The following is a 12941-nucleotide window of genomic DNA, read 5'->3' as shown; positions in this document are numbered from 1 at the left end:
CCCCTGCGGGCTGAATCTTCTATTGTCAGAGGCAATCAACCCCAGCTGCATGGACTCCTGCTCAGAAGGGGCTGACAGCGACTGAGACCCCTGTGCACAGAATGAGACCGCTGCACTGTCCCGGGACTGAGTATGACAGGAAGGAGAGATCTCTCCTCTCTCTCTAAGACGCCTGTCAATACGAACAGCCTGAGACATAGCAGAATCCAAGGAGGTAGGTCTTTCATGAAAGGCAAATGCATCTTTCAATCCCTCTGAAAGACCATAGCAAAATTGACTTCGGAGTGCAGCATCATTCCAACCCGTATCTGCTGCCCATCTCCGAAATTCTGAACAGTATATCTCTGCGGATTGTTTACCCTGGCATAACAGACGTAGTCTAGACTCAGCCAGAGCAATACAATACGGATCATCATATATCTGACCCAGGGCTAAAAAGAATTCATCCACTGAACGAAGGGGCCGTGCCCCCTCCGGCAGCGAAAAGGCCCAAGACTGAGCGTTACCCCTGAGCAGCAATATAATGATCCCCACCCTCCGTTCTTCATCACCAGAAGAATGGGGAAGAAGGCGAAAATGGAGTTTGCAAGCCTCTCTAAAACGCACAAAATTCTCACTACCCCCGGAGAACATATCCGGGAGCGAGATCTTAGGCTCAGCACAAACTCCATGAACGCAAGCTGAACCGGTCACCTGAAACTGAGAAAAAGTCTTACGGAGATCAGCTACCTCCAAAGAAAGACCCTGAAAGCATTCAGCCAAGAGTGAAACCGGATCCATGCTTGAGACGGTTTTGGCGGCTGATAATGTCACGGATGGTGTACAGGAAACAAGACAATACCATATAAACAATGTCTCTCTGGATCCACAACTAAGGAACAAAGGGAGACCCCTGCAATAGACCTGCCGCTCTCCCTCACTGCTCAGCCTATGCGAACACCCCAAAGGTGGATGGCCGCATATCCACGTTCCTCGGCTATCTATTACCTGAAGACCCTACAATAGTGAAGGGACACGACCACCGGCTCCCTACACTGACACGGAGGGAGTCAGGGTCACCTGGATCCAGAAAAGACAAAATCATAAAAACATAAACAGCACTTATCTTGCAGACGACTGACGACTGAGGACTGGGAACTGGGAACTGGGAACAGCATGCACACACACTCCAGGAAGTTGTATCAGCTGCACACTACTGCATTATGGGGAGGAAGTTAAAGGGTAGCAATCAGTCCAACTGCATGACAGCTGAGATAGACTAATGAGATGAGAAACTAAACCAAAACAAAGAAATTCAAGGAGGAGGATCTGAGAAGCTCCTGTGAGCGCTTCTCAGCTGTCTGGCTGTGACACTCATTCAGGCTCTAGGATGGTTAGTAAACCTGAAAAAATCTAATTTACTACCATCCAGTACAATCCAGTTTCTGGGGGTCGTTCTAAATTCCCGGGTTCAACATACATTCCTCCCATCGGACAAGATCGGGAACCTTCAATTAAAGATCTGACGGTTTCAGGGCAGGAGGTCTTGCCCCATAAGAGAAGCCATGAGCCTTCTGGGCTCCTCTCGTCTTGCATACCTTCTGTTCCCTGGAGCCAGTCGCACTTCCGAACCCTCCAGGCTTGGATCCTAAAGGTCTGGAACAGACAGCAGACCTCCTTAAATCACAAAGTGTTCATCCCTCCAACAGTAAAGGCCTCCCTAGACTGGTGGGCGAGCGCAAACAACCTCTCCTTAGGAGTTCCTTGGGAGAAAACTCCTTACATTCAAGTCCTAACAGACGCAAGCAAAAAAGGATGGGGAGCGAAAGTGGGAGATCATTATTTTCAGGGTTCCTGGTCGCCAACAACTCGTTCTCAATCCTCCAACTTCGGAGAGCTGAAAGCGGTTTGGGAAATGTTAAAAGCAGCAGAAGATCTACTCGAGGGCCTACATGTGAAGGTCCTTTCCGACAACACGACAGCAGTAGCGTACTGTAACGGATCTCCTGGCACCCCGACCGAGTACCTCCGTTGCTCCTAGTGCTTTCCGAGGACTCCTGGCACCCCGACCGGGTACCTCCGTTGCTCCGTATGCTCCTAGTGCTTTCCGAGGACTCCAAGCACTCCACTTGACACTGTACGCACTGCAGACCCCACGAACCGCCGAAGCTTGGTTGAGGTCTCACCGTCTCCTACCCACCCTGGACCTACGACAAGGCTCCAGGCTCCAGTGGGTGAACCTCTCCTAAAACCAGAGAGCAGGAACAGCTCTTACAAGAGCTAGTAGTAAAGCCAGGGGAGTATAGCAAATCTTCAGCGTATAGCAATCCCCCAGTGTTGATCAGTTACCCAAACACCAGCCTCAACATGATGAAGGATAAAACAGGCACTCTTTATTGAGGGCTACCCGCCCGTATTTATGCAGGTCCCCATCTGGTGGACACGCCCCTAGGGGACCAGAAGGAAGACTGTGACACAGGACAGATATGCAGCAATTCAGGATACACAGACACAATACATCCCCACAATGCATCATGGTTTCCTCCTCTCTGCCCTGGAGACACCCCAGGAGTAATTTAATTAAATTATCTCTCAAGACAAAGGGAAATTGCCAATACACATGTGGGGACAACAGGACAGAAATCACCATTTAAACATGTAATGTCACAACCCTTACAGTAAACACAGACATTTAACATATCCCCAGATAGCTCAAGTCTGAGTGCATATTATTAGGTGAATGGCACTCAGACTACACAAATACAATAAAATTAGCTATCTGGGTACCCTCACATAAAATACAATTCCAAAGACAGATTTAAGCTGTGCGGCCGGTCTGTCTTCTCCTTTAAAGTTAGTATGGGCCATAATCCTGAGGCAAGAGGCTGGTAGCCAGGCCCCTCCGAAACCCAGTGGCGAGGTTGGTTTCGCCACACGTACCTTTCTCACCAAGGAGGGACAAGATCAGGGAAGCTGATGTTAATGTCAGAGAAGATCTTCAATTGGGCGGAGTCCCACGTAAGATCCATCTCCGTGATTCACCTAAAAGGAGCACTAAACGTAGAGGCAGACTACCTCAGTCGACAGCTAATAGACCACACTGAATGGTCACTGAACCAGGACGTGTTTCAGATGCTGATAGAATGATGGGGCACCCCTCAAATAGATCTGTTCGCCTCAAAGAAGAACGCGAAGGTACTAAGGTTCTGCTCCCTAGATCCACGGGGCAATCCCTGGGCGCTGGACGCGCTCACGATACGGTAAATTGGAACCTCTGTTACGCATTTCCACCTCTGCCCCTACTTCCCAAAATAATCCAGAAGCTCAACCAAGAAGATACAACTCTAATACTAATAGCCCCTTATTGGCCGAAGAGAAGTTGGTTCCCTTCCCTAAAGAAACTATCGGTAGAGAACCCGTGGCCTCTCCCATTCAGGAGGGATCTGCTTCATCAGGGACCAATCCTGCACCACAACTCGAAGTTCCTAAAATTATCAGCCTGGATCCTGAGGTCCAGATGCTAAAATCACAAGGTCTTTCCGATCTAGTAATATCTACCCTTAAGGCAAGCAGAAAGAAAGTCACCTATTCGATCTATCTGAAAATTTGGAAGAGGTTTTGCTCCTGGATCGGTAACCCCGCCCCGAACTCTGGTACCTCCTAACTTTCAAAAAATCCTAGAGTTCCTCCAGCAAGGTCTTGAGCTAGGTCTTAGACCTTCCACCTTGAAGGTACAGAGCTCAGCCCTAGCTTGTTTCTTTGATCAAGATCTAGCCAACCATCGGTGAATTAGAAGATTTATGAAAGCAGCTTCTCGGCTCCTTCCTTCTCTAAAGTCCCGGATCCCTACTTGGGACCTAAATGTGGTGCTCACAGGCCTGACACTCGCCCCCTTCGGCGTCTGTCAGATTGTTCCATTAAACACCTATCTCTGAAAAACACTTTCCTTATTGCTATCACATCCGCAAGGAGGCTGGGCAAAATACAAGCCTTATCCATACAAGAACCATATCTCCGTATTACCGATGATAGAATCATTCTCAGACTAGATCCTGGTTTTCTCCCTAAAATGGTATCTGATTTCCACCGGAACCAGGAGATAATTTTGCCTTCCTTTTATAGCAATCCCTCTAACAGTAGAGAATCTAGTTTTCATTCATTAGACGTTACAGGGAGTGCAGAATTATTAGGCAAGTTGTATTTTTGAGGATTCATTTTATTATTGAACAACAACCATGTTCTCAATGAACCCAAAAAACTCATTAATATCAAAGCTGAATATTTTAAGTAGTTTTTAGTTTGTTTTTAGTTTTAGCTATTTTAGGGGGATATCTGTGTGTGCAGGTGACTATTACTGTGCATAATTATTAGGCAACTTAACAAAAAACAAATATATACCCATTTCAATTATTTATTTTTACCAGTGAAACCAATATAACACCTCAACATTCACAAATATACATTTCTGACATTCAAAAACAAAACAAAAACAAATCAGTGACCAATATAGCCACCTTTCTTTGCAAGGACACTCAAAAGCCTGCCATCCATGGATTCTGTCAGTGTTTTGATCTGTTCACCATCAACATTGCGTGCAGCAGCAACCACAGCCTCCCAGACACTGTTCAGAGAGGTGTACTGTTTTCCCTCCTTGTAAATCTCACATTTGATGATGGACCACAGGTTCTCAATGGGGTTCAGATCAGGTGAACAAGGAGGCCATGTCATTAGATTTTCTTCTTTTATACCCTTTCTTGCCAGCCACGCTGTGGAGTACTTGGACGCGTGTGATGGAGCATTGTCCTGCATGAAAATCATGTTTTTCTTGAAGGATGCAGACTTCTTCCTGTACCACTGCTTGAAGAAGGTATCTTCCAGAAACTGGCAGTAGGACTGGGAGTTGAGCTTGACTCCATCCTCAACCCGAAAAGGCCCCACAAGCTCATCTTTGATGATACCAGCCCAAACCAGTACTCCACCTCCACCTTGCTGGCGTCTGAGTCGGACTGGAGCTCTCTGCCCTTTACCAATCCAGCCACGGGCCCATCCATCTGGCCCATCAAGACTCACTCTCATTTCATCAGTCCATAAAACCTTAGAAAAATCAGTCTTGAGATATTTCTTGGCCCAGTCTTGACGTTTCAGCTTGTGTGTCTTGTTCAGTGGTGGTCGTCTTTCAGCCTTTCTTACCTTGGCCATGTCTCTGAGTATTGCACACCTTGTGCTTTTGGGCTCTCCAGTGATGTTGCAACTCTGAAATATGGCCAAACTGGTGGCAAGTGGCATCTTGGCAGCTGCACGCTTGACTTTTCTCAGTACATGGGCAGTTATTTTGTGCCTTGGCTTTTCCACACGCTTCTTGCGACCCTGTTGACTATTTTGAATGAAACGCTTGATTGTTCGATGATCACGCTTCAGAAGCTTTGCAATTTTAAGAGTGCTGCATCCCTCTGCAAGATATCTCACTATTTTTGACTTTTCTGAGCCTGTCAAGTCCTTCTTTTGACCCATTTTGCCAAAGGAAAGGAAGTTGCCTAATAATTATGCACACCTAATATAGGGTGTTGATGTCATTAGACCACACCCCTTCTCATTACAGAGATGCACATCACCTAATATGCTTAATTGGTAGTAGGCTTTCGAGCCTATACAGCTTGGAGTAAGACAACATGCATAAAGAGGATGATGTGGTCAAAATACTAATTTGCCTAATAATTCTGCACGCAGTGTAGATGCTCAGTTTTACGGTACCTTGAGGTTACAAAAGAATTCTGTAAAACCGATAACCTGCTAGTCCTATTCTCAGGTAAAAATAGGGGTCTGAAGGCATCCAGGTCCTCTCTAGCACGATGGATTAAGGACTCCATCTCTCTTTGTTATGAGATTCAGGGCCTCCCTTGCCCCTCCAACCTAAGAGCCCACTCGACTAGAGCCATGTCTTCTTCCCAGGCCGAAAGGGTTGGAGCTTCTCTAGAGGACATCTGTAAAGCTGCTACATGGTCTAGCATTCACACTTTTATGAATCACTATAGACTAGACCTATCAAGTACAAACCGGATTCCAAAAAAGTTGGGACACTAAACAAATTGTGAATAAAAACTGAATGCAATGATGTTGAGATGGCAAATGTCAATATTTTATTTGTAATAGAACGTAGATGACAGATCAAACGTTTAATCCGAGTAAATGTATCATTTTAAAAGGAAAAATACGTTGATTAAAATTTTCACGGTGTCAACAAATCCCCAAAAAGTTGGGACAAGTAGCAATAAGAGGCTGGAAAAAGTAAATTTGAGCATAACGAAGAGCTGGAAGACCAATTAACACTAATTAGGTCAATTGGCAACATGATTGGGTATAAAAAGAGCTTCTCAGAGTGGCAGTGTCTCTCAGAAGCCAAGATGGGTAGAGGATCACCAATTCCCACAATGTTGCGCAGAAAGATAGTGGAGCAATATCAGAAAGGTGTTACCCAGCGAAAAATTGCAAAGACTTTGCATCTATCATCATCAACTGTGCATAACATCATCCGAAGATTCAAAGAATCTGGAACAATCTCTGTGCGTAAGGGTCAAGGCCGTAAAACCATACTGGATGCCCGTGATCTCCGGGCCCTTAAACGACACTGCACCACAAACAGGAATGCTACTGTAAAGGAAATCACAGAATGGGCTCAGGAATACTTCCAGAAACCATTGTCAGTGAACACAATCCACCGTGCCATCCGCCGTTGCCAGCTGAAACTGTACAGTGCAAAGAAGAAGCCATTTCTAAGCAAGATCCACAAGCTCAGGCGTTTTCACTGGGCCAGGGATCATTTAAAATGGAGTGTGGCAAAATGGAAGACTGTTCTGTGGTCAGACGAGTCACGATTCGAAGTTCTTTTTGGAAATCTGGGACGCCATGTCATCCGGACCAAAGAGGACAAGGACAACCCAAGTTGTTATCAACGCTCAGTTCAGAAGCCTGCATCTCTGATGGTATGGGGTTGCATGAGTGCATGTGGCATGGGCAGCTTGCATGTCTGGAAAGGCACCATCAATGCAGAAAAATATATTCAGGTTTTAGAACAACATATGCTCCCATCCAGACGTCATCTCTTTCAGGGAAGACCCTGCATTTTTCAACAAGATAATGCCAGACCACATTCTGCATCAATCACAACATCATGGCTGCGTAGGAGAAGGAGCCGGATACTGAAATGGCCAGTCTGCAGTCCAGATCTTTCACCTATAGAGAACATTTGGCGCATCATAAAGAGGAAGGTGCAACAAAGAAGGCCCAAGACGATTGAACAGTTAGAGGCCTGTATTAGACAAGAATGGGAGAGCATTCCTATTTCTAAACTTGAGAAACTGGTCTCCTCGGTCCCCAGATGTCTGTTGAGTGTTGTAAGAAGAAGGGGAGATGCCACACAGTGGTGAAAATGGCCTTGTCCCAACTTTTTGGGGATTTGTTGACACCATGAAATTCTGATTCAACATATTTTTCCCTTAAAATGGTACATTTTCTCAGTTTAAACTTTTGTTCCGTGATTTATGTTCTATTCTGAATAAAATATTAGAAGTTGGCACCTCCACATCATTGCATTCAGTTTTTATTCACGATTTGTATAGTGTCCCAACTTTTTTGGAATCCGGTTTGTAGTTCAGACTTGTCTTTTGGACGTAAAGTCCTCCAGGCGGTCCCCCCCCCCCCCCAGGTTATAATTTTTTATTTCTCCTTGTGGGTCGTCGTGGTGATGAGGTGGAAAGCCGGAATTAGACTTACCGGTAATTCAGCTTCCACGAAATCACCACGACGGCACATATATTCCCTACCCTAAAATTTGATCTTGGAGGTTATGAAGTAATATCCTCTTGACTTATTAGTTTTTTTCGCCACCTTTATTTACAGTTGCAAGAAAAAGTATGTGAACCCTTTGGAATGATATGGATTTCTGCACAAATTGGTCATAAAATGTGATCTGATCTTCATCTAAGTCACAACAATAGACAATTACAGTCTGCTTAAACTAATAATCAAAAATAATTAAATGTTACCATGTTTTTATTGAACACACCATGTATACATTCACAGTGCAGGTGGAAAAAGTATGTGAACCCCTAGACTAATGACATCTCCAAGAGCTAATTGGAGTGAGGTGTCAGCCAACTGGAGTCCAATCAACGAGATGAGATTGGAGGTGTTGGTTACAGCTGCCCTGCCCTATATAAAAACACACACCAATTCTGGGTTTGCTTTATACAAGAAGCATTGCCTGATGTGACTGATGCCTCGCAGCTCTCAGAAGACCTACGATTAAGAATTGTTGACTTGCATAAAGCTGGAAAGGGTTATAAAAGTATCTCCAAAAGTCTTGCTGTTCATCAGTCCATGGTAAGACAAATTGTCTATAAAGGGAGAAAATTCAGCAATGCTGCTACTCTCCCTAGGAGTGGCCATCCTGTAAAGATGACTGCAAGAGCACAGAGCAGACTGCTCAATGAGGTGAAGAAGAATCCTAGAGTGTCAGCTAAAGACTTACAAAAGTCTCTGGCATATGCTAACATCCCTGTTAGCGAATCTACGATACGTAAAACACTAAACAAGAATGGATTTCATGGGAGGATACCACAGAGGAAGCCACTGCTGTCCAAAAAAAACATTGCTGCGCATTTACAGTTTTCACAAGAGCACCTGGATGTTCCACAGCAGTACTGGTAAAATATTCTATGGACAGGTGAAACCAAAGTTGAGTTGTTGGGAAGAAACACACAACACTATGTGTGGAGAAAAAGAGGCACAGCACACCAACATCAAAACCTCATCCCAACTGTGAAGTATGGTGGTGGGGGCATCATGGTTTGGGGCTGCTTTGCTGCATCAGGGCCTGGACGGATTGCTATCATCGAAGGAAAAATGAATTCCCAAGTTTACCAAGACATTTTGCAGGAGAACTTAAGGCCATCTGTCCACCAGCTGAAGCTCAACAGAAGATGGGTATGTCAACAGGACAACGACCCAAAGCATAGAAATAAATCAGCAATAGAATGGCTTAAACAGAAGAAAATACGCCTTCTGGAGTGACCCAGTCAGAGTCCTGACCTCAACCCAATTGAGATGCTGTGACATGACCTCAAGAAAGCGATTCACACCAGACATCCCAAGAATATTGCTAAACTGAAACAGTTCTGTATAGAGTAATGGTCAAAAATTACTCCTGACCGTTGTGCACGTCTGATCTGCAACTACAGGAAACGTTTGGTTGAAGTTATTGCTGCCAAATGAGGTTCAACCAGTTATTAAATCCAAGGGTTCACATACTTTTTCCACCTGCACTGTGAATGTTTGCATGGTGTGTTCATGATAAAAACATGGTAACATTTAATTCTTTGTGTGTTATTAGTTTAAGCAGACTGTGATTGTCTATTGTTGTGACTTAGATGAAGATCAGATCACATTTTATGACCAATTTGTGCAGAAATCCATATCATTCCAAAGGGTTCACATACTTTTTCTTGCAACTGTATGTCCCTGTAATTTTTGACACACTGGTGTTGGTGGTGGGAGGGTGGGATTTAAACCCTCTCTCTGTTCCTGCCCCTACAGAGGTCAGGGGTCAATCTCCTTGTGGGCCATCGTGGTGATTTAGTGGAAACTGAATTACCGGTAAGTCTAATTCCGGCTTTTTAGTCACATTGGCGACCGTTTTTGTTACCATCTGGAGCACTGTCTGATGACAAAGAGCTGCTTACTGGTTGATGCTAGGAGGCTCCTGCAGTACCCAGGAGATTTACAGATTCTTCCAATAGTACTGAAGGCCTTCCCTCCCCACAAACAAACTGGAACTTTAAGAAGAAGCTGCACACAGCCGCTGGAAAAGGGATGAAATGAAAAATTATTGTTTTGTTAAATAATCAATATTGTTTCTTGAGTACTTTGGGTTCCACACTTCTTATATTATGTTCAGTGGAATTAAGATTCTTATTTCACTCCTTCAGGCCCCTTTCAGACAAGCGAGTTCCACGCATCGGACTCGCAGCGTGAGTGTGCGACAGCTCCCGTCCTGACCTCCCTAGCACTGGCAGGGTCGCATAGCATTATATTGATTTATGATGCTATGTAACCCTAAAGCCTCATTCACATGTCCATGTCTGGTCAGTGATGCCTCTGTGAAGATGTCCATGTCTGGTCAGTGAGGCCTCTGTGAAGATGTCCAGGTTGGGTCAGTGTGTCCATTTTTTGCTCTACGTGTGTCATCTGTGTTTCACTTACACTGAACAGCTGAAAAATAATTTTCAAAGTATCTCTTCCTAATGATCCATGAAACATGGTTGCCATCCGTGGTTTTCACGGACCCATAGACTATAATGGGCGTGATGGATCCGTGAACAAAATAGAGCATGCGTCCGTGCTAAAAAAGAATGGACCCACAGACCGTGCTAAAACACTCATGTGTGAATACACACTTTAAAATGAATGGGGACGTGTACTGTCCGTGGAGAACATGTCCAGCACACGGTGATGTACCTTGTGATTGGAGCATGTGATCTGATGTCACCAAAGGTCCTTTAGCCCACAGCTCATCATTAAAGAAGTAAAGAAGAGAACGGGAACTACGCGAACAAGAGGAGAAGGTGAGTTAATTTTTTTTTAACCCTCAATTGATCACCAACTAAGCATTCTGTATTCAGAATGCTATTATTTTCCCTTATAACCATGTTATAAGGGAAAATAATAACATCTACACAACACCTAACCCAAGCCCGAACTTCTGTGAAGAAGTTCGGGTTTGGGTACCAAACATGCCAGATTTTTCTCACGCGAGTGCAAAACGCATTACAATGTTTTGCACTCGCGCGGAAAAATCGCCCGTGTGAAAGAGGCCTAAGGGTTCATGCACACGACCATTGATCCGCTGTTCCGTGCATTAGGGACCTCAATTTGTGGCCTCCAATGCATGGGCAACATCCGTGTGGATTCCGCAAATGGATCCAGACCCGTCCCCACGCAAAAAAATAGAACATGTTGCAGATTGCAGACCCATTCTGTTTGCGGGTTGCAATACGGGCATGGCCGGGCAACGGCTGTGTGCATGAGCCCTGAGGGTTATATAACATCATAAATAAATATAATGCTATGCGACCCCGCCGGTGCTATGGAGGTCAGGAAGGGAGCTGTTTTATACTCACACTGCAGTTTTGTTTTTTTGTGGCCATTACAACCTGTTGTATGTTGCATTGCAACCCTGTTGACAATCATTAGATGCAATGTTGCACAAGATACCTTTGGTTTTGCCAGAATCACACTGACCCAGCCAAATTGCAGGTAAGTTGTAGGCACACGATGGGAGAAGCGCTGCAGTGATGAGCTCAGTCCACTACTGTACAAAGTGGACAGAGCTGTCTGCTTCAGGCGCTGGTGCAATTGCCGAACAGCTGATCTGATGGCCTAATCTGAGGACAGGCAATCACTTAATAAACGGTGAACAACCTTTTTTTACTTGTAATTTTTTCTGCAATGTGAATGCCACAAAAACTAAGCCAAAAATAAATGTATTTCTTTGCTATTCCATCCTACAAGTTTCTCAATGCATTATACAGAACTTTAAATGCTACTATTAAAAAAAAAAATACGTGGCCTTCAAAAAACAAGCCCTCATATGGCAATGTTGACAAAATAAATAAAAATGATAGTTCTGTGATATATATATATAAAAAGAAAATGCCAGCACCAAAATTGTCTTACTTGGGGGTTGTCTTATTTCAGCAAATGGCATTTATCATGTAGAATAATACCAGGCACTTACTAATGTATTGTGATTATACATATTGTCTCCTTTGTTGGCTTGATTCATTCTTCCATCACATTATACACATTGCTCGTATCCAGGGACAGTTTTAGACAAAGTGTGGCCCTGGGCAAATCTGAAAGTGGGGCCCCAAATCCTGAAATCTTGGACTAGCAGTTTGACAGGACTTTGTAGGCACGGACAGCAGTTGCAACCACAGCAGCTGATTGTAGAATACCACATCATCTCTCTTTAGCCTTTTCACTGTGAACTGCTGATCCTGCAGCCTCTTTGGGTATGTTCACACAGAGTATTTTCTGTGCTTAAATAAACCTAATGCAGAATCCGCATCAGGTTTTTTTTGGATGTGTTTTTTTCTGACTAATTTTATAAAACACTTTTTGATGCAGTTTTGGCGTGGATTTTTATTCCTTCCCATTTTCAATAGGAATTCTGGACATGGACCCCGCTATGAATGGCCAGGGCACTTCTGTTTTTCCATGGTGCAGTTTATAAAACCACAAGCTGAAAAAAATGGGCTGTCCCATCCGGGCCCCTGAAGTGAAGGGAGAGCACAATGTGCATGCATGGTTATCCTCCATTATGCCATGAGTGCTGTGATAATAGCTCATCACTGGCAATTCCATAGCAGTGAATGGAGATAATGCTGCGCATGCACACTGTTATGGGGAACGTGTAAATAACACACTGTTATGGGGACCTGTGGATGACACACTGTTATGGGGGACCTGTGGATGTCACTGTTATGGGGGACCTGTGGATGACACACTGTTATGGGGGACCTGTGGATGACACACTGTTATGGGGAACGTGTAAATGACACACTGTTATGGGGACCTGTGGATGACACTTATGGCGGACCTGTGGATGACACACTGTTATGGGGGACCTGTGGATGACACACTGTTGTGGGGATCTGTAGGTGACACACTGTTATGGGGGACAGGTGGATGAAACACTGTTGTGGGGATCTGTAGGTGACACACTGTTATGGGGGACATGTAGATGACACTGTAATGCGACACCTGTGGATGACACTGTTATGGAGGATCTGTGGATGACACACTGTTATGCAGGATCTGTGGATGACATTGTTATGGGGGGGGGGGTCTATGGATGACACTGATTTTGGGTACCTGTGGATGACACACTGTTATGGGGGAATCTG

General features: G+C 44.6%; 1 long non-coding RNA gene across 1 annotated transcript; it reads right to left on the bottom strand.

The window, feature by feature from the left end:
* Positions 1-1852: 1852 nt before the first annotated feature.
* Positions 1853-2957, bottom strand: LOC120979640. The gene is made up of 3 exons (XR_005774346.1): positions 2920-2957; positions 2035-2036; positions 1853-1971 (listed from the first exon to the last, which is right to left on the bottom strand). It is a non-coding gene; the product is annotated as an uncharacterized LOC120979640 (long non-coding RNA).
* Between the last annotated feature and the right edge of the window lie 9984 nt (positions 2958-12941).

This window comes from Bufo bufo, chromosome 1, assembly GCF_905171765.1.
Source record: "Bufo bufo chromosome 1, aBufBuf1.1, whole genome shotgun sequence".
In the NCBI taxonomy this organism is placed as follows: Eukaryota; Metazoa; Chordata; class Amphibia; order Anura; family Bufonidae; genus Bufo; species Bufo bufo.
Note: the sequence above shows the minus strand (reverse complement) of the source record. Positions and strands in the feature narration are given on the sequence as shown.